General features: G+C 47.3%; 1 pseudogene; it reads left to right on the top strand.

Moving 5' to 3' along the window:
- Positions 1–11,106, top strand: part of LOC144120089 (membrane metallo-endopeptidase-like 1) — a 152,915-nt pseudogene extending 141,809 nt beyond the window's left edge.
- Positions 11,107–18,448: the final 7,342 nt, after the last annotated feature.

Here is an 18,448-nt window from a genome sequence, read left to right as displayed (position 1 = left end):
ATACTCTCTAACGATAGTTGCTGGCACAATTCGTTGGTAAAACATTTAACTCAAAAGAGCCATAAAGAGCAGGAAAAAGTCAAGTATTTTCAACTTCTTGAGGAGAGATAATGCTGGCAGAGCGAAACTCCGTCTTGAAGATAGATAGGGAGGAGGGATGTGTGTGTGTGTGTGTGGAGGGGGGTAGTTGAGCCTCCAAATAAGAGTGTGCAAAGAGTATTGAAGCGTGAAATCCACAAATGTTTATGTTACATGGGGAATTGTGCAGTCTTTGGCAAAACTACCAAATCATTGGGGTGTCTCATCTGCTATAGAGTGGAGCCCTTAAGACAGACTTAAACAAACACGTCTAAGAATGTCAGGATACCAGTTCTTGATACCTTACACAGCATTTTGAGAGCAAAAAATGCACAAGTGTTCCACTGCCTGCATATTTTGAGCAAAGATGGTACCTGCGAACTAAAATTAGAAGTGTGCACATATGCTTGGAAAGAACCTAGGCACAGCAAACTCTTACACAACGCCCATGACGAATCGCAGTCGTTTTTCCAGATAACTGCAGAGTACGCAGAGTACTGCCATGCGAGGCACTTACACTTTCCCATTTCAGGCCGAAGACCTTGCCAGGCGGATCACAGTAGTCTTTAATGGGAGGTTGCAAATGGCTAAATGGATGGACAATCAAACGAGAAATGTAGCTGAGAATAAGGTGATGTGCCAACGTTTTTTGCGAGATTCCGGAAATTGTTACTCGTCCTGTTTTCCCTGGCATTTTATCATTTACTCCACACAACCAAAAATTTCTTCACGTAGTCTAAAGACTGTCCACAGACTTTTGTCAATGAAGTCTATAAAAGTTCTTAGACAAGCGCCATGGATTTGTGTATAGAAAATTTATATTATATACACGGTCTGCAGACTACTTGCAGATTTACGGCCTTAAACATTTAGCATACTTCTCTATGGACAGTTTATAAACTATGAAAAGACAAAGCAAAAAATCGATATGAAGTCAATAGAGTCTGTAAGAAGTGTATAGAAAGTCATTAGACTATTTTCGTAATTCCACAGTAAACACAAGCCATATTGTATTGCTCTAAAACCAGGACATATTTTAACGCTAATGGAACCTGCGACCAAATATTTTGCTCACAGATCCAAAATCTGGCCAGGGAATAGCTCCATACTACAGCATATATGCACTTTACCGACACGTTCTGCAACTAATTATAACAAACTTTTCAGCGAAACATGCAGCTGTTACATTGGAGCTCATGAATGCATTGCCTTTCCGTTTTGCCGCTGATGAAAATGGGAACAAAAAATTTGAAAACCGGAATGGCTGCACAACACTTATCTAGAGAATCTTTACCAATACCTGAGTATGCGGTCTATCTACGCCTTATCGCCCACTGTGACCGCATTTGGTAGTGCCTCAAGTGAGATACGTAGTTTTCCAGCAGTACGTTTTCATTTCAACGAATGGCAGGCGCCATCTTTCCCTTGCCTCGATCGTACCTTGAGGCTTTGTGCAAGCATACGACATTAATCAAGCGTGATAAGCGATGGCTTGAGCACAGAACGATTTGGAAGTAATGGTCGCACAGTTACAAAAACAACAGCATGACGGCTAGAACGTTATGTGGAAGACTATAGGACCAATCTAGAGGTGAAAAAATGAGTTTTAACACCGTTAAACCGAGCAAGACGAGCCAGAGCACTTGTCCTAATTTGTTTTACTCTTTCCTAGCAATTGCTTTACATTGTCCTTCAAGACAATTTCTCTTAAACTTTCGCACCACATGGCCTTCCCCTAGTCGAGGGTAAAGGGTCAAAGGTCAAGGGTCAAAGGTCGAGGATACAGAGGCCCATCGATTTTTCAGCAGGGCTTAGTGTAGTAACGCTTTCACACTAAAAGAAGTGCCAGCGTTTCGGAAGCAACCCAGATCTTACATCAGGGATGAGTGAACTTTTATATTTCATTCTTTCGAAACCTCTGGTTGGTGCCAGTGTCTTTCTTCAGTACAGCAAAACAGAAAGACTCATCCATGGACGCCTTTAAGCTAAGGGTATAGCGGATTAGCTTCAGCGCGGAGATGTCACACTATGCGGTAGCAGTGTTATTACAATAGCCTTGTGAAAATATCGCTTTGCGTTTAGCTCTGCTTTTATAGATGCGACTGGCGTGCCATGAAATACATTTGGAATATAGCGGCGACAGCCAGAGCGGTTTGTGACGTTGTAATGCAACTATGGGCTCATGGGGCTTGCTCACAGGGTTGGTGACCAGCATGTGATCACGAAGGCTTAGAGAGTGTCCGAAGGGAGCAAAGATAATTAAAATAAAGAATAAATACGTTACGGTGTTAACGTAGTTAAACAGAGCAGACATGCGAAAGCGTTTGTTTAGCCTGACTGGCTCATGGTTTTCTGCGCTGGTTCATCGGCATATCTGGCGATGGCATTAGACCCAGGTTAAGCTGATCTGATCTGTTCGCGCCGCAGATGGAAGTTGATGAAGATGACGACGTGCAATGCACAGCGCGGTAGTGTGTTGCAGCTTAACACGAGGCGTGTTCGGCTGCGGCCATGGCGTGGCGCTGTCGTCGAGTGAGGGGCCGGCGAAGCTGATGTGGTCGCTCTGCCGCGGGTTCGAATTACAGTCGCAGCAATATTTATTTATTTATTTATTTATTCGAAATGAAGGTGAAGGCTTCAGCGATGGCCAGGTTTTCGCAGCTTTGGTCCTGAAGTAGAGCTTTCCCTATAAGAGTGATTACTGTTAGGCTCCCGGATACTATTGAGAGGCGTGTAGCCCAACCTAAGTAATATCCACATCACTTTTTAGAATTTCGAAAACGCGATTACCATCGGAGCTTTGGACCAACAAAATTTTGCTACATAGCGCGAAAATACATGTGCTTTCGAGAAGCCTGCAGGCAAAGCAAAATCTCCGGTGCAATAAAATGCACGAAAGAGAAAAAATTTAATGAGCCACAGCGCTGAGGGAACCGAGTTTTTCAAATTATAAAAACTGATGTGTGTTGATTACGGTGGGCTACACGCCTCTCAATATATACAGAGCCTAACAATAATAGTTAAAAAATTAACTATTCACTATTATTTACCAGCCTGCTAGTTCGCACATCTTTGCTGTATTCTGACGTGCTACACCGCTGACAATGTTGTGCCAAAGAAAGCGCTTTTCTAACTGAAAAGCCTATTTTGAAAAAACATTGTGTAAAGTCTTAAGCGGAACATCCTGTATAGAACTAATACGTAATGACCTAGCTGTTCAATACCTACAGACTTCTTTTTCTGCAAGCACCGCAGCTGTGTCAAAACTGTTCCTTCGCGCAAATACTGCGCTGGATACAGCATAACCAATTGACGCGGGAAATGCTCAAGCTGCGACAGCCGTACGACAAAGCCGAGTAAGTTGCTTCCCTGGCTCAAGATTCCATGGCGTGCCCCCAGCGAAAAGAATTCCGCCCCAACCATATACATCAAATCAAAACAATAATCATGCCTTTTTGCTTAATCTGACGCCTTGTCTATTAAATTGACTACGTATCTAATCATTAATTGTCAGCGAGTGAAATAAAAGACAGGCTAACGGGCAGGTAATAAGGATAGCACTAATTCAAATACTGTCGGAGCCAGAAGTATCCGGGAGAGAGAGAGAAGTTGTTGCCAGCAAGAAAGAAAAGGAAAGTGCACTGGCCTGCCCACTGGCTTAAGCCGAGCCACAATCGCTACCACGCGCAGATAGTAGGGGAGTTGAAAGATGGGATAGAAAGACAGGATAGTAAAGATGCGCTCAAGACAAGGCCGATCCCGGAGGCAGTGCAATACCAGGCCAACCGGTGGCGGGAGTGAAGCATCCTGCAAACTCGCCGCCACATTTCAAAAATAAGTCCAATTGGACCTGTAACAGATACTCTACGGGGTCCGGACGACGCGCAAGAGACGAGTTAATTGCATCCGGGCGCCACCTGCTGGCCCGGTACTCTGCGATCACGATTTTGATAAGCATTTCTCTTTCGTGCGCCTCCTCGTCTGGAAACCTCTTTTCTGATTTCCTTGCACCTGGAGCAGAAAGCGACCCACAAGACGAGCAGATAGAGTATAGTGTCTCAAGAAGTGAGCCGCTATTCTATAAAACTTCGCCGAGAACATCCCATCTGGCAAAGCACAGTCCTTCCTTTGAATTTCGCTACTGTAAACAGTCTTTGTCAGGGAAAGAAAGAAGCGCCACTCGTAAGCTATCATGCATTGATAATCTGAGCGATGGCAATGCGGCTTCAGCGTGTGTCCGAGGTCGCTAGCGATAACAGCGCCACAAGCAGAGATCATGACATCGAGCAGCGTGCCGCCGCGGGCTGCCGAAGTATCGCTTCGCGTAATGAATTCGAAGACGCACAGAGAAGCACGCCACGTACAATTTTGATAACAGAGCTCCGAGCCACCAGATGACGCTGAACAACACGTCAATAACAACAGCACAGTGAATGAATAGGTAGAATAGGATAGGATGAACTTTATTGCTCTACTTTCTATACACTTCAGAGTTCAGGGGTCGTCTTCATCTTGCGTTGTCCTCGCCCTCTTCAACCGGTGGAGCCCCTATTCCAGGTCCGCATTGGATCTGGCAGCTTTTACAGCAAGAATAAAAATGGGGTAGAGCGCATATTGCAGGTGCTCTCCGATCATGAATGGCAGTTTAACATTATCCCTCAAGCGAAAACAATACAACAGCAGCATCTTACCGGCACTCACCTACGGACAGAAACGTGGAGGGTAACGAAAAGGGTTCAGCTTAAGCTAAGGACAACGCAGCGAGCCATGGAAAGAAAATTGTTAGGTGTGACGTTAAGAGACCGGAAGCGGGCAGAGTGGATGAGGGAACAGGCGCGTGTTATTGACATCACAGCCGAAATCAAGCGGATGAAATGGGCTTGGGCAGGGCATCTTATGCGAAGGTGAGCTAACCGCTGGTCAGTAAGGATAACGGAGTGGATTCCAAAAGAAGGCAAGCGTAGCAGGGGCGGCAGAAAATTATTTTAACGGATGAGATTAATAAGTTTGCAGGTGTAGGGAGGGTGCATCTGGCAAAGGACAGGGTTAATTGGGGAGACATGGGAGAGGCCTTTCTCCAGCAGTGGGCGTAATTCGGCTGGTGATGAAGAATAACACGAGGAAAGTTAGGCCTACTGGCTTTCCTTTTTTTTGCAATGCATTCCAGAATGCTTTGCAGAACGCTTTGTTTTTCTTTGTCACTGCAGTTGGATTGTCGGTTCTGCTGTCGTGACCGCCTTTTACAACCCAAGCAACAACGAAATGGGTATGAACAAGTAACGTTTTGCATCGATACCTGTTAGATACCTCTTAGCGCTTCGATGACTTCTGATTTTAGAAACGTCTCCTTTTAAACGGGGTGGTGAGTGGTGCCACCATCCTCGGTATTTCATTTTCTTTATATTTATCTCACCAACCTGTCAATTCTAACGGCATTACCTATCAATTCGTAATTTTTTGTTGCTTGTAAATTTTATTCACTTTAACGTTTTACCAGTTTTTAATCCTGACATGCATCCGTACGTCACCTGCCTACTTTTTAGACAACATTCTTCCAATCGCATTTTTTGCTAAAGCCTAGCGCAGATTCTGTAAGATTATATACATTGGCTCTAATACCTTAGGTCTCAGGGAGGGTGGCTGTGACTGTACCGACGTTGGGACGGACAATGTCACATTTTATTAAATTATATATGTTGAATTGCTTCTACGAATTTACCGCTCCCGAACTCGTGCCATCTTCTTGGTTAATTTTATTCTTGCAGCTTGGTGTTCTAAGACGCCTTGATCTCGCTTGAAAGCGCAGCGCGCTGCCTACTGAGTTGCCATTGAACGTTCCCCTCCTGATTTGCCTGTTCCGTTGTCTATGCAGGTCTAGAGCCTGCTTTCTTTCCTTTGGGATAATCCAGTTCTGAACATCTGCGTTTTTTTACTTTCGTTTAAAGCTCTCTGTACCTCCATCACGGTTTCCTTCATACTTTGTGCTGAGTTTCCTAGTCCTTTTCCGCCACTTTGAGTGAACGCTCTTGCTACGCAAGTATATAAATACCTTAAGTGTCCACCTGTTATCGTCAAATTTCGCAAGGTATTCCTCGTAGAATATTGCACTCTGAGGTTCCCGTACTTCGAACGATGTTCAGCCCATATTCCCCTGTAATTCCTCGTGTTTGGTTTTTGCCGAGGCCACCTGATGTTAATCTGTCAGCAGTTCACTGATTTATTTCCTGTCCCGACTGGTGCCCTTAAGCATAAAGTCGCATTCCCAAAAGCAAGCTCTGGCACCATTATTCTTTTCCAAATGCCACTCAGTACTTAAGACCTGTTGTACCACGTTCGCCAAGGCGCCGAGTGAAGGGAGCCAGTTCTCAGCGTCTGAAGGACCCGGAAGAGCGTTTACTTATCTGGATCTAGAATATATAGGAGAGATGACTTAAACACGCAGTTAGGAGGCTAGGCGCACAAAATAGCCGCTATGCAGGTACACAAATTCGTACATAAAATCAGTGTATAGACAAGCCAATAATTAGAAACCGAAAGTTACACACAGAGTACATCGCGTATTGAACTTTAGTTGTCGGTAGCCATAATAGAGAGTGCCGTAATAGAGAGTTTTAGAACAGTCCCACAACAAATACGACAAGTACACAAAATAAAAACCGTGAGGAAAACGCGGTTGCCAAACACGGCAACAGTACCGACCGCAATGCGTTGCCGTATTTGCCGTGCGGCTATCCGACTACGTTTTATCTGTTCAATATTCGACAGCATGGGTCGGTGGAACGCACCAGCGTATAGATGTTCTGAAGTCTGAGCTGATGATGTCGATACCGCCGGATGAATCAGACAGGCGAACCACGATAGTGCTATTCCAGAAATCCTGATTGGCTCACCGCCGCGGTGGCTCAGTGGTTAGGGCGCTCGACTACTGATCCGGAGTTCCCGGGTTCGAACCCGACCGCGGCGGCTGCGTTTTTATGGAGGAAAAACGCTAAGGCGCCCGTGTGCTGTGCGATGTCAGTGCACGTTAAAGATCCCCAGGTGGTCGAAATTATTCCGGAGCCCTCCACTACGGCACCTATTCTTCCTTTCTTCTTTCACTCCCTCCTTTATCCCTTACCTTACGGCGCGGTTCAGGTGTCCAAAGATATATGAGACAGATACTGCGCCATTTCCTTTCCCCAAAAAACCAATTATTATTATTATCACCGGCAGTAGCGTTATCAATGACGTCACCATGCAGAACGGAGAAAGGAAGAACGGAGAATGTTAACCAACCACTCAATATTTCCATCTCGTTTTGTATTTATTTTATGCGCTGAATGTCATGTGCTCTCGAATGGAAGCAAGAAGGGGGCAGACTCTTTGTCAGGCATCCATTAGCCTTTTGGTCTGCGCCCTAGGCAACTGTACCATACGTTGTCAGAATATATACTGACTTTTACTTTGAATTCTCATTGACTGGAGGGACGCGACATCACCTGCTAGGAAGTGATGTCGCCAGATCGGGGAATACCTACCAGCCGGAAGGAATTGATGTAATTGGACCGTAAGTGACGTCACCAGACAAGTTTTGTCTGCGCGGAGACTCCATTTCCCAAACGCGGCAGGTGGCAAGTGGTGTACGTGAAGAGCTTGCCAAGAGCAACCTTGGCCCCTTAACCGCCCCACTAATCACTTGCGTCAAAGACATCAACAGCTTCGAAAACTGTCGCAATGCCAACACATAATGGAATTAGGTGCCCCTGTGTTTTTTAGTCTGCATATAAGAGCCGAAACCAGCTGCTACTAACTGTGGAAGGAAAGGCAGACACGCGGCGCACAATTAACTGGAGAAATAAGACATTCGCACCGTGCACCTTGGAGTGTACCCCTCAGGAACCCTTCAAGGCGTCTTCTGCCAGCACAGACTGCCGCGGTAAGCCCAGGTATTCTTTCAAGTCTCAGTACCCTTTAGATTCAGCTTTCGCTCTATAAAAAAAGGTCGCGTTTTTCTACAGAAATCTAGAGACTTAGATGATCACCCTCAACAGCACCGTGACGGCTTCTACGACCGCATGTTGACAAAGTGTTCTCATCTGGTTTTGGCAACCGCACATTTCAGCACAGTTGTGCGCTCATTAAGTGCAAAACTGCAAGAAGAAAAACAATTTTCACCAGAGACTTTAGGTAGCGCTGGTAATAAATGCTGTGAGGGTCCTCCCGCATTTGTTCACGTCTGCTGCATCGCGCACTCTAAGCAGAAGAGAATGAAGAGAGATTAAAAATAATGTAAAAAAGGCTGTAAGCTGTCCTCAACCCTGCAGCCTTTTTTAAAATGGTGTGCGCTAGGGGACAGCTGCCACCTTCTCTCTTTAGAGTGCAGTAACGTCTTATAAGCTTTTTGGGACTCCTGCTGCTGTTCAGCGCCGACGCTGGTTTCCGGTGAACCATGTAATGCTTTCTCAATAAAACACTTTCAAAATCATGGGATTCGCGTCCCGAGGATAAACATCGTAAAAGCCGACGCTTTTGTGAACACTACCTTAGTTTCGCCCACAGCTCAGTGAAATTTGGAGTCATTGGAATGGTGGTTGGCCACGAAATGACACATGGCTTCGACGACTCGGGAGACTGGTATGAGGAAGTCCAATGATAGTTTTCTCAGGTGCTTCTCTTATTTGATGAAAAACCATTGTCGAGTACGTTACACCAATGGCTTGTCCACTTTAACTTGAAGATAAAAAATGCTCTACCGAATCCATTATCAACAGGGTATGTTAAGTGAAATTGGGCTTTTGCTCTAATTTCATCATCAAGGCGTATTATGACTTTTAATATGAAAACCTGAGAAACTTTCTACATACACGTTTGGTGTAACCATGCCATGGTGTGCCTACCCGGATTTAGTGCTGTTAATAGACGCCGTTAGTATGCCGTGTAGCGTGTTAGCCTTACAGGTACCGGAGCATCGAGCAGTCAATGCGCATGCGTAAATCGCCTTGACGGCGCCTGATGCTGCCAGGAACCCGGGAGCTGTAAGGCTCGTCTCGCGCGCTTGGAGCGTCGCGACCAATCAGCGCGGGCTCACCGGCGGTGGGCTGGCTCCAGGAAATTCGGTAACGGTAACACATTACACGGTAGGCTAAAGGTGTTTAATGATGGGAGAGACCAAAACACATCCCATGTGATTTTAAACAAAACACACAGCAAACCGTGCCCGTTAACTCGGTTGTGTGGCTGCTCCTGAGAAGCGGTGGTCCTGGGTTCGAATCCCGGACCAGGACAATTTTTGTTTAACTGCGAAGGCTCTGAGCAAGCTGTACAGCTTTCCTTTCTAGCCTAGTGGCTGCGTTTGGGTGGGTGCCAATGAATAATTACTCTCTTGTTACAAATACACCCCAGCTTCGGGGAGTCCCCTGAACATTTGACCAACACAGCAAAGTTATGCACTATATATTCGAAGTAAATTCAGTTATGATCATTTGATCTTCGTTAACGTCACTTATCTGACACCCGCCCTTGAAGGGAGCCAGTTCGACGCTGACGGTGCACTTCAAGAGTTGTGGACAAACTCTACCCGCACCCATTTCAAAAAGAAGGCTAAATGCTTCGAATACCAGTACGGAAACATCACAGATCATGCGGCCATTATGACGGCGAGGGTTCGCAGCGTTTGCTGTCCCTACCCGTTCATAGTCGATACACTGCACGTGCATTCTGAGGAAACTGCATGCGTGTGAATGGATGGGCCCGTTCCTCTGGTTTTATTTCCGCGATGCAGAAGCAATAGGTAAAGAAAGAATACACTGTAGAAATACTACACAGAACACTCAACCACTTTTTAGTGATGTGTATACACGAGTAAACATGGCATGCATTCGTCTACTCAAGGGCTTAGCTTAGTTTGTCTTCTCGCATCGACACAATCATATAACTATATAAATTAATTGTGTGCAAACAGGTTTTGCCGTACAATAATTTGTAGTCGAAGCTTAGACAGCATACATAGACAGTATTTTATGGCCGACGTGGAATTAATACAGAAGGCAGACCATCTAGGCTATTTTATTTACTATACACCGAACAACGTAGGAACAACTTCTATGTAGGGCGCTCGGTAGCTGGGGCTTCTGCCGCAGTTCTGTTTGTGTAGCTAGATTAATTCTTCCAATCAATGCCCACACGAAGTAGACGATGCATTTTCTTCCACCTCACGCAGCTTAATGCAAAAAACACATAGGGCAAAAATTTAGCTGACAACGGCGGTCTTCGAATTGCCTTCAAGGTAAGTTTCACTGTGTCCACCAGCCTCGTATAGAGTAAATTTGTTTTAAAAAAGGAACAATATACGATTCTGACACTCGTTTTTACCTTCTGTTTATTATGCCATAATTCTTTTCTTGGAACGTTAGTGATAGCGGAAGTACAAATAATTATAACAAATTGTATACTTCTGTCAATGGTTTGGGGAGACTCAGGGTAGAAGTCGTTTGCACATTATAGAGCACAGTATGGGAGGAGGTCGAGGATTAGGATCCCAGCGGCAGCATGTGGTCGCTTTCTTCTACTTTCGAATCAATTATTCTTCAGCCTTTAAATAATCACGCTATTATTTCGCCATATATTAACACCACAAATTGAAAGAAGAGAAGCATTTCTCTATCCTTTCCTTCTTTTCGGGAACGGCTGGCATCATACCTCCAGCACTAATGTTTTAGCTTAATATAAACAAGTGCCTAATTAAGCAGGCGTACAACAGACTACTAAAAGACGAATGTGGAAACATTGACAATCACTTACCTGGCCTGGAACACCTTTCGGGAAAAAAGCTGTTGTTCCTCTCAAACGCAATGGTAGATGCATTCCCGGGCAGTCGCTTTTCCGATCAGCACCCTTTCGCATGATCTAATCTTCTCTCACTGATGTATCGAGGATGAATATGATCGATGGGCGTCGCTGTCCGCGCAGGTATGGTGCAGCAACATCCGGCCAGGGTATCTGAGGCAGCTGATCCAGTACGATGAACACAGCCCTGCCCAGTACAGGTAAGAACCGGCTGCGCCACTTCAAAATAATGTTGCGAGTGAGAAACGAAAGTTTTTGAAGTCATTTGCTTTAATTTACATGTCCATAAGCACACCCACTACTGAGAGGAACCGGCTCGGACGTGGCGTGGATCGGACGCTCGCGCGAACGCTCTTCGCTTCACCCATGCCCACCACTGAATTCAGCGACGGTCAACACCGCTCTTGCCTGGATTTCGTCTTCGAAGCTCGGATAACGCCGTCGGACGCATCGGCAAGTCCCTTTTTGCCTGTTTCTGCGGACTTTTCTGCGTTTCGGCTCTCGCCGGTACGCACGGCCCGCTAGGCCCATGCCAGGCCTAGCGACCCCGCTCTGACGGGGCTGTGCCGCATTATCTGAGTGGGATCTTCCTCCAACACTGGACATGGAAGTCACCGTGGAGGGGGCTGACATTAGCCCCGAAGAAGTTTCGCACCAATATGGTTGGTTCACCGTCGGTGAATCGAGACGCTCCGGTCACGAACGCCAAAGGAATAACCCCGCGGCACACAATGGAACCGATCGCGCCCAGGGACAGGGCAGCATGCGGCACTCTGCCGACTCCTCTGCGAAAAAGCTTGGCCGACGACTTGCTCGACAATCGGTGGCGTCGAACCTACCTCGCCTACCCAAGGGCCTAACCAAGGTGATATTCCGGCCATCGGGCGGCCTCCGTATACTCGAGAGCTGTGGCCAACTCGGCATCTTTCAACTCATCCGGGACGCCGCGGGCCTCACCTTGGCAGAATCATCTGAAGACTGCATGCTACTCAACTTCAAGCAACACACCATACTGGTGGCCACCCATTCCGCGGTACGAGGGGAACTCTACTTAAACATCAAGGAGCTCATCTACAGCGCGAACAAGATCGCCATCACCTCGTATGTCGCCACGCCGGATGGCAGTGGTAAAGGAGTGATCCAAGGCGTTCCGAAACATCTATCGGACGCTGACATCCTTGCGAACCTTCAGCATCCAAGGAATCCTCCATTATTTGGAGTCCGGCGCATGGGTGCGCAGTCGCAGACGGTCCTCATTCTCTTCAACGGTGAGCGAGTTCCCCGTTGGATCAGCTTCGGGGGTGGCATTATTCGCTGCTGCCTCTACAAAAAAAATACGAAGTGTGTTCTTTGTGCGGACAACTCGGACATCGCAGAGACGTTTGCCCGGACCCGAAAAACGCTCGCTGCCGCGGATGCGGCATGGCCAATCCTCCTGAGACACATAGCTGCTAGCCTGAGTGTGCCTTGTGCGGTAAGGGCCATGAACTGGGCAGCAACAAATTCCGCGAAATCTACCGCACTCCATACATTGTCAGCAAACGCCGCTGGGAACAGGAACGCCAACATCTGACCCAGCATAGCCAAGAGTCGCCGCAGTCTAAAGAGCGACGCAGGCGCTCCAAAAGCAGGGGACGGACAAATTATAGACATCGATCCAGCTCCTTTCCACGACTGGAACCGAGAGGCCGGTCCGCCTCCAAATCCAGGACTCCTTCACACCAGCCACGGAACCCCGGTTTGAACCAGGACGCCGTCGGCACGCAAAAGGTAGGCGGGGCAGATAAAGCCTCCCAGAAATCTAACTCCAACCCCTCTGAGCTAGCAGACCTGAAAGTGCTGGTAGGGAAATTACTTCGTGAGGTCGAGGACCTAAAGAAAGAAAATGCCGCTCTAAAACAGCAACAAATGCAGGCTGGGTCACCGCCTACGACCGATGGCGCCAATAAACCTACCCCTCTACCTCCGCCGGAGCGGACATGCATGCTGAATCAACGCGGGCACCCCCGCCTAAGCGAAAAGCAGGCGATTCCCTGTCCGAAGGCCAAACACTAGCCGACACCATTCACAAAATTGAAGAAGCGCAAACGCAGACTAACAGCACCCTCATTCAAGTGCAGCTTACAATGACTTCCATCATGGAAGAATTATGCAGACACCGGCAGGAATTAACTTAGGCAGCTGGCAGCAGGAAGCAGAGAGCAGGCTCCTTCCTCACAAAATTCGCAAACCCGCTTCTTCTGAAGCGGTATCCGACTAGCAACAGCATGGCGCCACAACCCAATTACACCATCTGCCAGTGGAACTGCCGAGGATTTAGCCGCAAACGAGCTGTACTCCAACAATTCCTCAACAATAGGGACGGACCGGACTTAATCGCACTACAAGAGACACAAACTAATAGCAAGCTAGCTGGGTATCAATCCTTTTCATCGGGGGGTGGAACGCTTGGAGTCACGACTCTTGTCAAACGAAATATTGCGGCAGTACAGCACGATACCCCAGTCACAAATGTCACACACGTGCTAGTCGAATTAATTCCGCCTAGGAAACCCGACCACAGTCTGTTTGTGCTGAATGTCTATAGCAGCCCAAAGTTACGGAAAGCAAGCTTCGGCCCGCTTTTTCAGGCGACCCTGAAGCTCGCAGGCAATCACCCCGTCATTTTCACGGGAGACTTTAATGCCCAACACCCGGTTTGGGGTTACGCACAGGAGGACATTAAAGGTAGAAAACTGTGGCTCACCGCACAACAGTGTGGGTTGACTCTTCTTACAGATCCACTAGTCCCCACCCGCTGCAGTAACAGTGTTTCCAGGGATACGTCTCCCGATCTGACTTTTGCTAAAAATTCGGGCACTCCAACATGGATAAACACTCAACAAAATTTCGGCAGCGATCACTACATATTGGAAATAGTGACCTCAACTGGCCCCAAACGTCGTAGCGCTCGAGCCCCCACCCTTGTCGATTGGGACACGTTCCGCGCTAAAAGAGCCGCCCGAGAAGCTGATACCCCCGAAATACTAGACATAGATATCTGGGCACAGGATCTTTGTCAAGATGCCAAAGCAGTCACCCATACGTTAGACCAGGCTGACCACCTGGAGATTGCGGACAGCCGGCTTCTTCACCTATGGGAGGCAAAGAGTGGACTCGAGAACCGACTCAAACGACAGCGGTGGAACCGCAATCTGCGCAGAAGAATAGCTAGGCTAAACAAGGAGATCGAGGATCATGCAGCTAAACTTACTCAACAAAACTGGGATGACATATGCAACCAAATGGATCGCAATATGGGAGTCTCTAAGACTTGGCACTTGCTCCGTCATCTACTTGACCCTACAGGTAGCAGAACCACCCAGAGGCAGAACCTGCAGAAGCTTGTGCATGAGTATGCAGGCCCACCAGAGGACCTTTTCCTTGAACTTAAAGATAGATATATTGGCAATGCTCCTATCCAAGCCTTCCTAGATTATGCTGGTCCGGAAAACACGCAGCTCGACTCCCCCATTACTGTGGATGAGGATAGGGCAGAGATTGCCAGGCTAAACTGCAAATCCGCCACTGGCCCCGATGCAGTATCCAACAAGATCCTCCGCAACCTGGATGAAGTGTCGCTACAATCACTAACTGAGTATATGCAGAAATGCTGGTCGGAGGGCTCCATCCCACAAATATGGAAAACGGCAGAGATCATTCTCATCCCAAAGCCAGGGAAGGCACTCAGCCTTGAGAACCTCAGGCCGATTTCGCTCACATCTTGTGTAGGTAAGCTCATGGAGCACGTAGTTCATACCCGCCTCAACCGGTTTATGGAGGAGAACGAGCTGTACCCTCCAACCATGATTGGATTTCGACCAAAACTTTCTACGCAGGATGTAATGCTTCAGCTCAAGCATCAGATTATTGAGGCAAAAACGCGGGACACCAGAATAATTCTTGGACTTGACCTGGAAAAGGCCTTTGACAATGTCAGACATGATGCGATCTTGGAGAACCTTCATGAACTCGGGGTGGGAGCCCGCACCTTCAACTATATCCGCGACTTTCTTTCAGGTAGAAAGGCGCATTTTCAAGTAGGAGGTCTCCACTCGCATGACTTTCCCCTCGGCAACAAGGGCACCCCGCAGGGATCGGTCCTATCACCATTTCTCTTCAACGTTGCAATGTTGAAACTTCCACACCTATTAGCGCAGGTTCCGCAACTCCACCACAGCCTCTATGCTTACGATATCACCTTGTGGACCGCCGAGGGCAATGATGCCGAAATCGAGGAGAGACTACAGCATGCAATAGATATCGCGGGGAACTATGTAGACCCTAGGGGGCTGCGGTGCTCTCCAGCCAAATCTGAATTTCTCATATTCCGCAACATCAGATCCCTTGCGCAAACCCCACCGGCCATCGAACTCAGTATTCGCGGAGTCCCCATTCCTCGAGTGCCCAAAATTAAAATCTTGGGCCTAATTCTAGAAGAACACGGCTTCAATGGTGACGTAATTCGGAAGCTTCAGGGAACCTCGCAGCAAATTATGCGACTCATTCGCCGCATTAGAAACCGCCACTCGGGCTTGAAGGAAAGCAATACTCTCCGTTTAGTACAAGCCTTTGTGATAAGCCGCATAGCTTACGTATGCCCTTACCTACATCTCAAGTCAGCTGAAAAAGAAAAAGTGGAGGCCATAATCAGAAAATGCGTCAAACAGGCAGTTGGGCTACCCATGCACACAGCGACTGAGAAAGTGTTAGGTCTCGGTCTTCATAACACCCTAAGCGAGATTATTGAAGCGGTAACCGTCTCGCAGTACGAACGACTATCGGCCACACCAACTGGCAGACACATTCTGTCCACACTAGGCATAACATACGAACGACAAGGCGGACCCACAACTGACCTTCCCAAACATATACGCCAGCTTCTGGTCATTCCTCCACTACCTCGGAACATGCACCCAGATTTCCACGCTGAACGTCGTACAGAGAGAGCCAAATCATTAGGCAAACGCTTTCTTAATGATACCTCTGTGGTATATGTAGATGCGGCAGATTCTTCGGCTGACAAGATGGTAGTTGTGGTCACCACGGAACGTGGTACACTCATAACTGGGGGCACTATACGCACTCAGCACACACATGTTGGAGAAGAAACAGCCATCGCTCTAGCCATTGTGGGATCCTCGGCAGAAACCATTGTCAGCGACTCAAAATTGGCTATACGTAACTACACGTTTGGAAGAATCTCCCCACAAGCAGCACGGATTCTGCTAAATTATCAGCCCACGCGGCGCATTCGCCTAATCTGGACGCCTGCTCATGCTTCCCTTGCTGGTAATGAGGCGGCTCATAACCTAGCTCGAGAACTGTCCCGCCGAGCTGGGTCGTGCAGCCCACCCGCCCTATACTCTGGCAAGGACAGGTTGTTTTCTTACAGAGAAATCCTGCAGCACTACAGGCTTGCAAGACTCAGATTCCCCCCAGCAGATAAAACGCTCACCAAGTAACAGGCCAAAGCCTGGCGTAAACTTCAAACTAACACCTATCCAAATCCCCAATTGTGTAGCTTCTATTCGGAAGGACTCTACTCGAACAAATGCAAAAACTGTGATGCGAAAGCCGATCTAAATCATATGATCTGGAACTGCCCGCAGTCCCTACCCGCGAGTCACTTCATTACCGACTCTGCTCATTGGGAGGCTCTATTGCTCAGCCCCGACCCGGGGATACAGATCAAGCTCCTCCAGCTGGCTGAAGACGCCGCCGCTGCCCAAGGGATAGCGGCCGCCGTTAAAGCGGGAGGCGACTTCGTGTCGCTCCTCTATATCCGCTGGAAATAAAGTTTCACAACCAACAACCAACCAACCCACTACTGAAACCTTTGTTGTGCGACAGAACCCACGACATGAGCTCTGTTACACTGTACAACACCAGACAAGATCGCTTGTCGGCCGACATAGAGTTGTGTCGCACGACAGGAAAACGACAGAAAATTCTGTCATACGTACGTTTTGTTCACTATATTAACAGTTCACACCGAGTTAATGCATGTCCATCATTATCGTCATCAATTGTTTGTATTTCCAACAAAAATGGGTTGGCGGCAACAGATGAAAAAGCTGCGACGAGCTTTAGTGTCTTCTGGGCACTGTGAAATAACTGTTAAGATGTTTTACAGTGTGAACTTATCTCATACCCTAGGACAGACTTTAGTGAGGCTAAAATTTATTTGTTCTGGGAAGGGGTATATGAAAGTTAACCGTTAATCTGCCTATAGCAAGAGTAACAGCTGCTATCTCTTGAGTGCTCTACACCTGCGTGCGTATATTTCTGCATTCATGCGAGGATCCCCGTTAAATGTAGTCGCAAACGTCTTCACGACCGTCGTCGCAGCCGCCGAATAAACGTGCAAATATGGCTGCTTGAAACCTTTGTAGCTTTTAATAGGAGGTAAGAAAGGAATTCCTAAAAGGGGGCGCGTATATTCACCCAGGTGATTTTCAATGTCCGGCGTTTTCAAAACTGCTATGGCTATGCGTGAAGTGTACCGACATATAAAGATTTGCTCGAGCTTCTCAAATTTGTGAAAGTTATCGCTGATTTTTTTTGCCTCGCATGTTTCGAGTAAGGCTGTGCTGTACCAAATCATACTTTATTTATTGCGGAGGTCCAGGCTGCTGCTCGTTATGCATGGCAATTACACGGCAGACTCAATGTCCTTTGATCAGCCAATACTGCTTGTCCTGCAGCAATATGACAGCCACCTTAACGAACGGCATTCGAGGAAGTCGCGCTGTGCTGCAGCTTCTTGCGAAGCGGTGGTTGTGAAGATTTTATTGGTTGCCGTTAACCAACCAGGACGATTCATCCTACATGAAAATTATTGCTATCATAACCATGTAATAATGCACAACTTGAGCATCGAATTCGCTGATAAACACACAAACACCAGCAACTACAGCCAGTCGGATCCTTTCAACAGCAGCTTGTGACGTAGATGGTGCACAGTCACTTCGAAACAATCGCCAAGATTTCCTCAGCACAAAAAATAATACAACGAGCGGAAAACTACGATCTGTATAGTATAACCGATTACACATGCAAGAATGCCTTTTTGAGTAGACCACGCTCTGAAATACCCTCCTCCTTGCACGGTAACCACGAGTAGCAACAACGCACCGATAACTTAATTGTTCGCTCACAGCATACCCTCCGCTTTATATGGTAACCCCCTGTGTGTGGTTATTACGCAGACTACTACTACTACTACTGTTGGTACTGCTGCTGCTGCTCCTCCTCCTCCTCCTACTACTACTACTTACCACTTACTACTTACTACTACGACTTGCTGCTACTACTACTACTTACTACTTACTACTACGACTAGTTGCTACTTACTACTACTAGTTACTACTTACTACTGCTGCTACTACAACTACTACTGCTACTACTGCTACTGTAACTGCTCCCACTACTACCGCTGCTACTGTTGGTGCTGCGTCTCCTCCTCCTCCTACTACTGCGACTACTACTATTGCATCTTTTACTA

Source organism: Amblyomma americanum, chromosome 2 (assembly GCF_052857255.1).
Source record: "Amblyomma americanum isolate KBUSLIRL-KWMA chromosome 2, ASM5285725v1, whole genome shotgun sequence".
In the NCBI taxonomy this organism is placed as follows: Eukaryota; Metazoa; Arthropoda; class Arachnida; order Ixodida; family Ixodidae; genus Amblyomma; species Amblyomma americanum.
The sequence above is the reverse complement of the archived record's forward strand: the minus strand, read 5'-3'. Positions and strand labels throughout refer to the sequence as shown.